Raw genomic sequence first — 14,688 nt, 5'->3', positions numbered from 1 at the left:
ATTTTTAGTATCTCAAAGGAGGAAATTTCATTATTTTTTAGAAACCTCTGCCCAATTGTCACCTTTTCCTTGATTTTAGGCATGTGCATCACAAACCCTAATTTATAAAAATATATTTAATCGATGCTTCTAGAGATCAGTTTAACACTCAATATTGGAGCTCTATCATTACTAGGAACCTTTGGTGTGATCATTGTTGCTTTTCTGGGTGATTTTTTCTTTTGTCGTATTTTGCTGCTTCTTTTGTCGCTTTTTCTCATCTAGATTATGTGAGTGTTGTTTCACTGGTTTCTCTTCATTTTTGCTGGAATTTTCACTTGTTTTAACTTGTAGAAGTATGTTTTTAAGTTTTACATTTCCTTCCCAAGGGTCACATTAGTTCTCATGTTTTTGCACCAATGGTCGTCATTGCGATGACTCTCCTCACTTAATTGATTTTCCTTCCATTTGATTAATTGTTGAACTTGATTCACATGCATTTATTCACATTTCAGATTTGCACTCAGCTTCACACTATCTCTCAGATCTTCTTGTTTTCCACACTTCCCTTGGGAAGAATTTCTTTTACCTTGTCTAGTTTTCACTTTGCCCAGCTGGCACTGCACAATCCTAAGGCTCAATCTACAAGATTTTCCTCTGGAATTGCACAATTCAGAGTGCAACCTATCTCCAACTATGCACTGTACAGTTTGACGAGCGAGTTTGTCTTCTTAGCCACTAAGACTGTGCAATTCACAGTCTATCATAAGCCTCTGCCTAGGCTGAATTGAACATTACACCATTTCAAGCCCCAAGCTTCCACCTTCGTTGCTAGGAATGCATAGTGCATAGTTCCCATAGGTGGTCAGTCCCTCTTTCTAGAGAAAATTGTACAATACTCCCCATTTGATGCCATGTTTGTTGTGTGAACTTTCCTTGTAAGTACATTTACTGAAGACCGATATTTTCTTGGCATGAGTGTCCTTTTTTCCTACATGTACAATAGTTGTTGAGCACCTCTCCAACAGTCAATGTTAACATGACATCTAAGAGAGATGCTTCAAAGGAAACCACTGAGTGTAGTATTGGGGAAGAAGTTGAGAAAATTTCATTTGATTTTCTATCGTATGTGAATAATTAGTTGTTTTAATAGAAAAGGGATCATCATTGTCATGGAACAAGATTAAAGATTATTTTGCACAGGAATTTGAGGCAAACTTAGATGACTGACGTGTGTATATTAACATCTAATGGTCAGGGCTATAGAAAGTTGCATGTAGGTATCCAACCTTCATGTGTACATATATCAACAGCTAGATTGTCTAAAACGTTGACAAGAAGACCATGACATTGAGCAGTGCCAGCGAGAAAAATATTGCCACTTTCTGAGGAAAAGACTTTAAAAAAATGTATCACTTGCCAAACTAGTAGAGCACATGGACTCACTCTTCTATGCCACCCACAATTATGTGAACACAAGGGACATTGCCAAACGTTGGGTGAAAGATTGATCAAAGTTTTTAAAGACACCCACCCATGTGTACAAGACAAACACCCTCAGGAAATCTTACCATCTCTTGGTTATCTTTTCATTTAGAATTCATGCTCAAGAGAGCGTGAAAACATTTCCTGTAGGGTGAGAAGTCTTATTGGACCAATTGGTGAATGATGGGAGGTTATTCAACTAATTAGATCTATTTTCTCGACTATTGAAGGCCCATGTAGAACAGACTCAGAATCCACCCAAGGGTGAGTGAGAAATATTCTATATGTCTGCATACTTACTGGATGCAATCTGTGTGCAACAACAATTCCCTATCATGAACTGGACGTGGAAACCATGAGGAATTTCCATGCACATCTATTTGAAGTTTCTTTTGAAATGCAGTTGTCAAGGAGTAATGGCATGACTAACTGGACACTTCATCATCCCGTTGTAAAATCTTATCTTTGAAGAAGATTCACCTTGCTTGTTGTGAGAATCAATGTAGGAGTTATCAAATATTATAGATTGGTATGCCTCACTAGGTGGCACCTTCATTAGAGTGTTTGGTGAAGAGAAGCCTATGCATGTCTTAACAAGGTATGCCACTAATAAACTGATCATATAGGAAGTATCATACCATCTTACCATAAGGTTGTCAACAGAACTGCATAGGAAGAAGAAAGAACCATGGCCCACTATTCCTTTGCATATTCGATTATACGAGATAAAGAACTTGAAAGTTACAGATGTCAAGGCTAAGGAGATAGTGATATTTGAATTCCACACTCGAGAATTTAGTCTATATGATCCCCATAGTATTTCCAAGGACCAATGTACAAGATTTTACTTTCTATGGATTGACAAGCAATTTCATTGGATAGAGGAGGATCCTTAGAGAAACTATTACAATGGCTCCAAACTCAATGAGCCAGTCAGTTTAGCATAAACTTCATAGGCTGCTTGAAAGATTACAACAACTCCAGAAGAAACAACAGCAGAAGGAAATAATCCCATGTAGGACAAGGGAAAAAGTAAGATTGATGACATTCCAAAGGGAGAACAAAGATACAAAATGAAAGTGGATCATATTCTTATGAAAGAAGCTTTGGAAGTAGAAGCAAGGAGGAATAAAATGATGCATAGATCAGAGCAGAGGTTATAGGAAGAAGAACTGGAGCTTCAAGATACATAGTAGAATTTGATGGAAGAATAAGAGTTAAGGAGGAAAGCATGAGAAGAGAAGTAGAAGCAAGAAGAAGAAAAAAGGCAAGGTGTAATGACATAGGAAAACACGTCGATAGAAGGTGAAAAGAAGGAACGTGAAAAACCAACAATTGAAGAAGAACATGAACATATGAAGGATCAGGACCCTGCTCAACAGATTGAGAAACTAATTTAAGGATAGACATGGATATTGAACATGAGCCATAGAATGAGGATATTAATATGATGTCGAGAGCGCCATAGGTCATCCCTCAGTCTCCACCAACTTCAGCAACAGAGCCAGCCCTGAGCGAACAAGGGGATATTTTTCTCCATGATGATGATCCGGTAATCAATGTGTATAATATATTATTCGATGAGTTCCAAAGGAGGATTGTACAAGCATGAAGAAAGCACCTTCCAGATAATCATGCATCACCTACATTCATTAGGGAAAGGGTGATAGAATGGGACACCAGGAAGCATTCAAATTCCATTTCCAAATCCAACTTGGCCTATGCAAGAGAAACAAGATTAAATGTCCAGTATTTGATGATAGAGAATGAGCAACTCGCACAAAACTTCCAGGCCTCCATGAAAGAGGAAGAAAAACTCTCAGAAGCAACATGGAATGAAGTTTCCACATAGGTTTACTTGGAGGAGATGAGAGTAGTGATACTTGTTGAAGTATCAACAATTGGAGAAACCATGTGAAAGCTCTATGACGGTTTTTCACTGTACATAAAGAAGTTTTTTGTTTTCATGGCTTATAGAAGCAGAGAAAAGAGTTTGTTAAAATTATAAAAAACATACAAGCTACCATTGCCTATGTATAAGAGTGGACAATGTGATACAAAGGGGCACCACTTGACTTAGTGAAGAAGATGAAGCCATACGTAGAGCTAGAGAAGGAAAATGTTTCAATGTTGATTCAAAACAACAAGAAACTCGCCTCATTCATTGGCATCATTCAAGCCTCATATGTATGATTATTCATCAGTTTGGATGTCTTGGTAAGAACACACTAGATCCCATCAGTCAGTTCACTCACCAAAGCTAAGCCTAAGAACCAAGTTTGGCAGGAGGTCGAAGAGTACTTGGAGCAGCTAAGATAGAATACTACAAGGGAAGACTTGAAGCTGAATAGACATAACATGTATAATTTCATTGGTGGTCTGGTCAAAGTCAGAAAAATGTTGCTCATGCTTTAGAATGAGTTGGACACAGGTTCCAAGATAGTGTACCTAGATGCCATGGAGGTTAGAGTCTGCTTCCAGCAAGACACCATCACGCGATTTGTGGATTCCATCACAGAATAACAAGCTTGGCACCAATATGTGACCAAGAAGCAACAAGTTGAGGTTGTTGAGCTAGATTTCTCCCAAACTATAGCATCATAGTGTCATATCTTGTTAGGTTGTCAAGTTGTCTCTACCCTATTTTGCCTTATATGAGAAAAAGTGTAAAATGTAATATTATTTGTGATTACATTGTACGTGAAATTCCAAGTGCCAATATTAGAATATGAAGAGTCATCATGTAATGTAATGTGTCATTTTGTGAAGAAGTTGAAGATTCATGAGGGTAGTCCAAAGGTCACAAAGGGGAGTTGAAGACTCACCCCATCTTGTTATAAATAGAACCCCATGACTCATGTAACAAGATTTTGGGTGCCAAGGTTTTGGATAGGCTTAGGCTTATAAAGAGCTTGGGAGTATTGTGAAGAGCCTTGGCTTCTCGGTTAAATAGAGTGAGTATACGTATTTGGAGGATCAGGTGTTCTTAACTATAATGTTCCACTATTGGGGCTAGTTGTTTTCAATGGTGTATGTATGAATGGAAATTTCACTTATAATAATGAAATCAGAGCCAACATGCTTCCATGCATATGTTGTGAATATAATAGGACTATTCTTGTTGTATTTGCAATGTATGTTATTTAACTTACACATATTCTTATGAACTATTCCATTTTAATCTATATGAATCTTGTTGAATGTGTGTTGTTGTATTAATTCATCATTTTAACTTTTCAATTATTCTACATCTTAACTTGTGATGTCATTCTGCTCTTGTGTTCCTTTCAAGGTGTGTACTATTACATGCTTCCAAGGGGCACACTTCCTTTTCCCTTCATGTTTTGGAACCTTCATGCATCGCACTTGACTCTCTAGAGGGTCACACACTTACTCTGACCTGAAGTTATCATACTTCCCTCTACGCATTTCCGCAGTCAAGCCATAACATTACCATCCAATGTTGGGAGTCCTACTCCAAATGTTGTGAGGTCTAGTTGGAACTTCATATTGAGGAGATCCCCTTAATGTTGGCGAGTCTAGTACCATCAATAGAGTGTTAAAATTCAAGGCTACAAAATATATTTTGAATCCTTAAATATGCATGAGGATGAGGAAATAGCTAAATTCTTACTTTGAGTGGATGAAATAGTCAATACAATAATAGGACTTCATGGAATAGTTCTTGATTCATTTGTAATTTTAAAAGTGTGTCCACTATCAACTAAATTACATATACAAGTATCCCCATGATACATAGGAAAAATGGAACATGGTTTTATTAATAATATAATATGTATATATATATATATATATATATATATATATATATATATATATATATATATATATATATAGATATATATAGATATATATATATATATATATATATATACATATATATATATATATATATATATATATACATATATATATATACATATATAGATATATATACATATATATAGATATATATACATATATATACATATATATACATATATACATATATATACATATATATATATATATACATATATATACATATATATATATCTATATATATATATATATATATATATATATATATATATATATATATATATATATATATAGAGAGAGAGAGAGAGAGAGAGAGAGAGAGAGAGAGAGAGAGAGAGAGATACTATGGTGGAGCTCCCACCAGATTATATTATCTTGTAAAATTATGGAGAATAACTAGTAAAAAATGGGGAATCACTAAGAAATCCAAGGGTTGTTACAGTCGTTTGGCACCAAGAGGGTATTTAAGAAGAAATAATAAAATATCTTGACTACATTGCTAGTGAATCAGAAGAGCTTGACTAGTTACCATCAAACATGCCACTCTAGTGACGAAATCATACAGATCTGGAACCAACAGTTTTCACCTAACAATTTCTTTTAGAAGTGATAGTGGAATGATAGTTGAGATACTCTCTAAATTTATAAAGTGTGGATGTCTGAGAATAATCTTTAATGCATCATTTGAGATGGTTGTATTTGCATGTCTCAAAAGCATAACAAGTAAATTAATAGGAGACTGCATTAAGGGATTGTCCCTCTTTCCTGACATTTTTAGGACCATATTAAAAATTAAGGAGGTAATATTTCTACTGTGAATGTTAATATATTGAAAGGGAAGTCTCAATACTCACAGCAAACATTTCAAAGAATGTGATATAACTCCTCCATACTTAGATTTCAGACAATGCCCTCACATTTGTATAAAAGAGTCTAAGATCACTATTAAATATTAATCAGTCTTATCTACTTTTAGTTTTTCATATGGTTCTCATGAAGTCTTAGTGAAAACACTAAAATTAGATACCTATTGGGTGTATGTAGCTTATCATCAGTAGATCCCTTCATTGAATTTTTATATGATTCCAATGATCTTGAAGATGCTAGGCTAGGTTTAATAAACAAAGATGTCTTCCTACCCATATTTTCTTCCACCATACCATCCTCAATCAATCCATATACAAAGAAAACCAAATATGTCTGACTTAATGATGCATTAGCCCGAGGATTGGTTGATAAATAGTGTAACATGGACTCAATCTTAAGTTTTTCTTTTGGTGTAAGTGCTCTATGGAGATTGCATATAACACATACCAAGAATGTACTAGCATGCATAGAGAAAGTAATACTCTCATAAATTAACTGTAAACTTTCAAAATAATTGGTACTCCTTGCCTCCTTCATTTTGAAGGAAATTTTTTCAACTTCCTTTCCTTCAGCGACTTCTCCCGTGATATCATTATATCCAACTTCTAGAAGTTGTTGCACACAATATTCAATATCTCCAATGTCCACGGAAGATGAAACTTTCGATAGGATGAAATTGATAGTACAACCTAAAACATGCAATTCATAACCCCTTGTTAATATTGTATGTAGTGTTTTTCCAATAAATTGAAAATATTGGGGGTCCTAATTCCTTCATGCATGCAACTAAGGAAGCCTTGGCCTCATCTCTTACAAAATGATGGTGACTCTTCAGCAGATTTGCAAAATATTGTATAATACAAGGAAGCTCTAATTCCATTGTTTCCAAAGGCATAAGTTTCAATAGCTTCAGTGAAGAATGGCTATCTAAAATATTAACCACATTTGAGAGAGATATCATCACTTATTTATCTCAAGTAGAACATAATTTTGTAGATGTTCATCTATTTCAGGGGAGATAATATTTTTGTTATCATTATTCCTCCTTAATTCCATATATGGCTTATCAAATATTGTTTCATCATTCTCAATTTGATGATCATTTTTTTCTAGTTCTATAGTTGAGGACATTCCATCAATAAAATGAAACTTATCTAATATAGAAAAAATCAACCGTACAAGTATATTGTTATTATCTTCCTCAGGGAAGCCATCATTTGAAATGTTGTCATTAATAAACTAAAGTAAGAGTCCCATACTATGTTACCATAAAATGAAGGGTTTCTAACAAATAATTCACAACATTTCCCTCTCTGTCACCTTTGGCCCCAAACAACAAACTAAAAAAGAGTGGCACAAATATTTGCATGATATTTCCCTTCATAACATTCCATATACACTAGAAATGTCAATAGATTGTAGCAAGATCTAGTAAGAAAAGGAGAGGGAAAATACTAACAATATTCCACTCCAATGTCACTGTCAAATATAAACATATACACACATACATACTCAAACATTATATCTTACCTCATATACATTTCCAACGTCTAGGATATTTCTAAACCATGTCATTGCTCTTGATTAGGGATCATTAGTGGATTGGAAACCCAATCTTATCCTAGCAAAGAAGAAATTCATTAAAGAAGAAATGAATATGACAATAAAGGGGTCGTCAAAGTAGGGGAAATCTCAGAGAAGGTTGAAGCATGATAATTATATCATTAAATTAGCATTGTAAATGTGATTTTCCAAATACAATCCAATATCATTTTGATTTTAGGAAAATGTCTCGGAAGGGAATAATTGAAAGGTTTTACTATCAACAATTCTAAATGATGCTACCTTACCCTAGTAAAGAAGAATTCCATTAAGGAGATTAAGGAAGGGATGTAGATGATGATGAAAAGACTCTTGGAGTACGAAAGGTCTCATAGAGGATGAAACCATGATAATTATATCATTTAGTTTGAGAGGGGCGGGTGGTACCCACAAAACATTAGCCCTCAAAATATGTTTTTCCAAATAGAATCTAGATGTCATTTTTCTTCATGAAACTATGTGTGAAGGGGAAGAATGCAAAGGATTTAGTATCAAAAATTCTAAATTTTGGTCTTTTAGTTTAGTATACTCTGAGGAAAGATCAATCTATAATATTACTTGCTAGAAAGATATAGTTGATCTCATTAATGCATCTTTGTTTCTTGTAGGTGCTAGAATAGATCTCAACTCTATATAAGGTGGGGATGAGTTCTTTATATTTACTTTGTATTGTCCATATAATGGCAGTAAAACATTTAAAAAAATTGAAATGATCAAAGAGCATAATATACTATTGGGACTTGAATTTAACTTTTGAATGAAAGGAGGGGGGACTTGGGGAGAAGAAGCTAGGCAAGAATCACGATCCCCTAACTGGTTATCTCATCCAATTGTTTGAAGACCTCATTCTGTGTAATACTTAAACTAATGAGTTAGTTCCAACTTTGAGAAATTTCAGAAGTGGACTAGATGGAGTGTCAAAATGACTGGCCAGATTCCTAGTTTCAGAAAGAGTTCTAGAAGATTCATATGGGTTGAAGTCATGGGTTGGAGATGGAGGTGACTCTGACCATATTATCTATATTGAAAATAAATCTAGGTCGCTACAAACTTAATCATGGTTGGTTAGAATAAGAGGGGTACAAAATCCTAGTAACCCTGAAGTGGAATAAATTTGACACAAATACATGAGAAACAACGGTGATTCAATTGGAAGAAAATTTGAAGAGAGTCAAGAGTACTCATATAATGGAAAAAGTAAATCCCAGGCACCTCAAAATGATTTAGGTAGGACTAATAAGAACTTTAAGCTAATACATGATGTAACTAAAGAAGGAATCTTCTCAGAAACTCAACTAAGATCAAATTATCTTGACCATTGCTACCAATAATGACATGAAGTGATGTCACCTTCGACTACATATGTAAGTGGAAGAGGCAGGCAAATTCCCCAAGATTCTCTACTTACGTTTGCAACAATGATTGTGATATTGGATTATATGTTGATGATCCATTTTATTTCCCCATCCATGGGATATGGTGGCCTTCACACTAAATCAAGTTTGAGGATTTAAGATCATCTAATAACGATGTTTGAGCATAACTTTGTCACTGTTATGCTAAGGGATTTTATGGGTGTCGCAACATTTTCCAATGTCCTTTTATTTCCACGTTCTCTATATGTTGTTTTCACTAAGTATCTTGAGATAGGTTTTCACACTAGTGACTAAACTATACAAGAAAAAACCAAGAGAGTTTTCACAATAGTGACTAAAGTATCCAAGAAAAATACAAGGTTGTAACTTTTCTCTTCTTGCTCCATGTCAAGTCTTCTTTAACTCGTTGGAAAGAGGAATTTCACATTCAACTAGATGCTCAATCATTGGGCATCAAAACCTAAAAGAGTGAGTGGGAACGTCCCAAAATATGTATCAATTGTATATGACACCAAAACTACCAATATGAAGACCATTTTTTAGATGGCCCTAGATTGGCACATAGATCATGGCAAGTATGAGGAAAACCATTCCACTAATAGATTTGTCTGGACACAATGTATTTGGGATGCTTTAAAGGGAAATTTGATCAAATGTATAGAATATTAGTAGATATCTTAATGAATTACATTTATTACTCCAAATAAATTAGGTTCATAAGAAATTGCAAAGGTATAAAATCACTTGATTTCACAAACCTCTAGCAAGGTGTGGGGTTATAATCCTACATATTGAATGGTTTTTAAAACATGCACTCTACAATTTCATGAAAACTATAAAGGAATAGGAGAAATGTTACAAAAAAATATAAATATATACCAATAAAAGCGAGTAATACAAAAAAAAGAGAAGGCATCTTATAAATGAAGCATAAAGGTGATTTCCCTTTGCACAAGGGAGAGAACAATGACATTGATAGGAACAATTTCCAATTCATGTGTTTGATCTCTTCCTGATACATGCAACTAGATCAATTTTTCCACATTGGATAGTGAAACAAGTTCCCCTTTTGGACCATCCTGAAATCTATTTAATAGAACTCTCCCAAATTCAAAGGGGCATTCCATCATAACAGAAACTTCTAAGAAACATGATGCAACTTTTTTCACAGCATAAAATGGCACAGTAACTGAACCAGATTTTACTCCACCATTTCCTTCAAATTCATTGACATCTATTTGGTTATATTGTACCGAGTCTCCCAAAACCATCAACAACCAAATTCTGTGTTCAGCTTTTACATTATGCAAAGAGACGTTGAAGGTAATTCCAATAGGCATTCCTATTACAAAATTAAGAGGATGCTCATAACTATTTTATGGAAAAAGAAAAACTTTTCTGACTGCTTTAAGTTCTTCAATGAGAGGTATGGGTTCAAGGAAAAACTGTTTATGTAATTCATGAACAGGTTTTAAGATACATGATATATTTGGATTTTCATCATAAAGTTTCTTCTTAACTCACTCTAAAAAGTGATAATTCTCCAATCCAATTCCTTGATAGAGGAACTCAGCAGTAGAAACTATGGACTTCAATTTGGTAAATATATGGGAATGTAAATTTAGTCCTTGCATAGAAAACCTCAACATATAATTGAGGGCATTCAACTCAAGTATGTGCAACTGTTGTTCTTCACCTAGACCAAAAAATAAATTCCCTAATCATCTTAATTCTTTTTATAATTGTTGCAGAAAGAATTCTGGTGAATTTATTCCAAAATGATATGTATTTCAAAAGGTTCCAGGTATCAAGTTGGCTCAAAAATTTGCTAAAAAAGGAATTGATATATATAGAGAGAAGAAAAGGCTACCATAGAGATAGGCCCTTCAAAATTTCTTTCAACTTTTCCCATGCCTTCCCTGCACACTCTATGTTCCAATACAAATGGAAGTTAGTGCTAAAATATATGCCTTGAAAAGAGAAAACAGAGGAATGAAAACTAATTTTACATTATTGATATCTAGTGTACTCAATGTTGCATGAAAAATGACAATGTAATAAGTAGACAACTCACATTCAGATTGGTATATCTGCATTTGCATAAATGTTTACATTCTTGTGCAAGATTTAACACATACAAGAAGAAATAAATAAGCGAGCATAGAAAAAAAGGAATTAAAATTATTTCATGGATGGAACTATATTTTGCACCTAAAAGTAAATTAATAATTTACCCCCTAAAAACATTCAGTGTATAAGTAATCTAGAAGTCATAATATATTGAAGGGATAGAAACCAAAGGAACATTCTCACGTCAAAGTACTTAGGACATCACCTAATACCGTTTGTTTAATCAGAGGCCAGGTCCCAACAGAAGAAACACTCCACCCTTCAAATTTTGTCCAACAAACCTCAAGTAATGCCTAGAAAACAACAAAGTGAATAAATTCATCCTTTAAGCATTGAAGGATCAAGCCTCCATGGGAAACTACCCCCTTCTTCCCTTATAAGTAGTTAAAGCAAGAACACATGTACTGGACATCAAAGAAAATAAACACTCTCTATAACATACTAGCCTCACTATATAGTATAATTAAATTGGAAAATAACAATCCTTATAATTACCTTCGAACAAAGCTAAAAAAACTCCATCATTATATAGAATGCATATACATCTACAAATTGAACAAAACCTGCGTAAATGGAGAAATTGTAATAAAAAAGGAAGCCAAAAGTTGGGTTAGAATTATTACATTAATTTTTATGACAGATGTTTGCTTTTTGTTTTATCTCAAAATTTCAAAGGAGAGAGTTAGAGTCTTAACTGGTAGACCTTGGTTTTGGGAAAGAGAAAGATTCTTCTTGAAGCCATGGTCTCCAGAATCCATTCCAGCAAATGTTTGTCATGACAACACCAGTGTGGGCGAGGCTTCCAAAAGCTTCCACTTCATCTTTGAAAAGAACAAGTCTGTGAAATAATTGGTAATCCCTTTGAAAAATATATTAACTCGTGCAACAAGAACAAGAAAACTAGAGTATTCACCTATGACAAATTAAGCACTGAACTACATCTCAGCAAAGAACTACCAACCAATTATTTTAGATCAGATGTTTGGGTAAGGACACTTCCAACAGTTGTAGTGACTATCACAACACGACCACCTTATGGAAGACAACTACAAAAGGTAACCCAAACAAGAGCCAAAAGGAATACCCCCTTGTTCCAATAGAACTTTGTCAATTTTCTCTTTGTTTATCGTGGTGCCTTCTAGATAATTCTTCCCTATTTGCATGGAATTTCCAAACAAATCAATGTTGAGCTCTTCAAAATTGGGTCTTTTGATCTTCATGATAAAATCTAATCCTTTGCAGAGATAATCAATATATAGCAGTGTCCACTGTGAAAGATAGAATTATCTTTTCCTTCTCACATTCTGAATGAAATTTCAGAAGAGTTTTGGCAATCTTGCTAAGCTGTTTATTGATTTTTCTTTCGAAGTGTCAAACACATTGACTGAACAATATATTTACCTTAACCTCAAATTTACCACCATGAACATTTAAGAATGGAGATTTCGAAGGTGCCTCCACCTAAGTTAAAAACTATGATTGTTTTATTTTTTTAGAAGAATAAACTTATGTGTCAAATCCATAGGCTATAATTATATTGGTAGGTTCATTAATAATTTTCATTACACTAAGAATAAAAATATTTGTCGAATATTTGGTAGCCATCCTCTCGGAAATGTTAAAATAGGTAGGCATAGTGAGCCCCAAATTTTTCACATCACAACCTAGGAAACCTTCAACTATCTTTTTCATTTTCATTAAAATCATAGAAGATATCTCCTCAGCTACAAACTATTTTGTCTCACCTTTTTAATTCACTTGGATGATGGGCTGACTATTGTTTCCTACAACAATAGTGAAGGGGCAGTGTATTGTGTCACTTTGTACCCTAGGTTCATTGTATCACCCTTAGGAGAGTCCCTTGGTAATGAAGATGGAGTTTTGGGGATTAGTTGACACCTAATTTTTGGTGGGAGCTCCAACTAATATTTCTAATTTTGTGAATGAAAACATGAAAGGAGTGGTTTTGTTTCCCTTATCATCGCTAAAAATAATTTCAATTCTTTCATGTTACCACATTATTACGCATGAGTACGATGTTCCCTTATCAAGGCCAAAGGCCCAACATGCCTTAAGGAATTTTGGAGAGACATGTTCCAACCAACCTCCAGTGGACCCACAACCTTCATTGTGGCCTAAATACTTTTCCTTAAATTCCTACACAGATCATTGATTGCACCAATTTCTGAAACCACGGCTTTTGGTCTAGATTGCCTATGGAAGATTACAATAATTTCAAGTATGTCAGTTTTCATCTGAGGTTGTGTTGTGGTGAAAACACAACCCCCCCATTATTGACTTGCTCAACTCAAATAATGGGGACCCTTTCTATTAAAATTTTGGCTAAACACCTTTTTGGATTTTTTTGTTTAGTTGATTGCCCTACACTTTTGTTAATTTTTCATTTTCTTTGGATTCTTGTTTTGATTGCTTTGTTAGAATCGATTTTTTATAAGCTTCCCATTGACGCTTGTTTTGCCTCATTTGGTCAACTGGTTTGAAAATGGCACTCCTTTGAAAGTCTGATTATTTATGTAGCCTGGGTTAAAAATGCATAAAATGTACAATATTGCATTTTGTAAATAAATTAGTTCAATAACGCATTCATTTTAAATATTAATCCATAGTGAATTTTTACTAACATTTTTCCATTTTTAGTTATGCAGCCAAATTATTAAGCATCGGGATTTAAGAAATTCACTCCAATTTCCAAATCAAATCCTAATCTCGAAAACCCAAACATTCAAGTGGCTGTAGTTTATTTTTATTATTTTTATTTTTCCAAGTGGCTGTAGTTTAGATAATTTCACAACTTAATTAAATTTCATTAAAATAAAACCAAAATTATATTAAATCTTAATTTAATTAATATATAATTAATTTAATTAAATTAAAATTTAATATATAAAAAATATATATATAAAATAAAACTTAATCGCATCGGGGATTTATATCGGCGCATATCATTCCATACCCCCGATACCTCCATACCTCCGATCCCCGATACATCCATATCCCCGATCACCGAGAAGCTTAAGTCAAAAGGCAATAAACATTTATTTGAATGCATTGCATCGAGAGTTTTCATATGTCACAAGTTTATCAAACCCCGATAGCACTCATTCTCCCGATCTGATTTGCCAATAAGCACATGTCAAAGGGGCATTCAAAGTCATAAAGAAAATACAATTTTGGTTTTAAAGGTTTTGAACTCACTCATACGAATGAGTGAAATGGAGTGAATAAGGGTAGGGGTATTTAATATTAAAATTAATATTTTGTAATAATAAATTTTATATTAATTAATTTAATTAATATTAAAATTTAATTAAGTTAATTAAATTAAAATGTAATTATTATTTAGATTAATTAGGTTATAAATAATTAATTATATAATTAATTAGATTAATTTGTTAATTATATTAGT

The sequence above is a fragment of the Pinus tabuliformis genome, chromosome J, assembly GCF_031772625.1.
Source record: "Pinus tabuliformis cultivar Carrire ecotype Pingquan chromosome J, CPIR1, whole genome shotgun sequence".
Classification (NCBI taxonomy): Eukaryota; Viridiplantae; Streptophyta; class Pinopsida; order Pinales; family Pinaceae; genus Pinus; species Pinus tabuliformis.
This window is presented reverse-complemented; position numbering follows the sequence as displayed.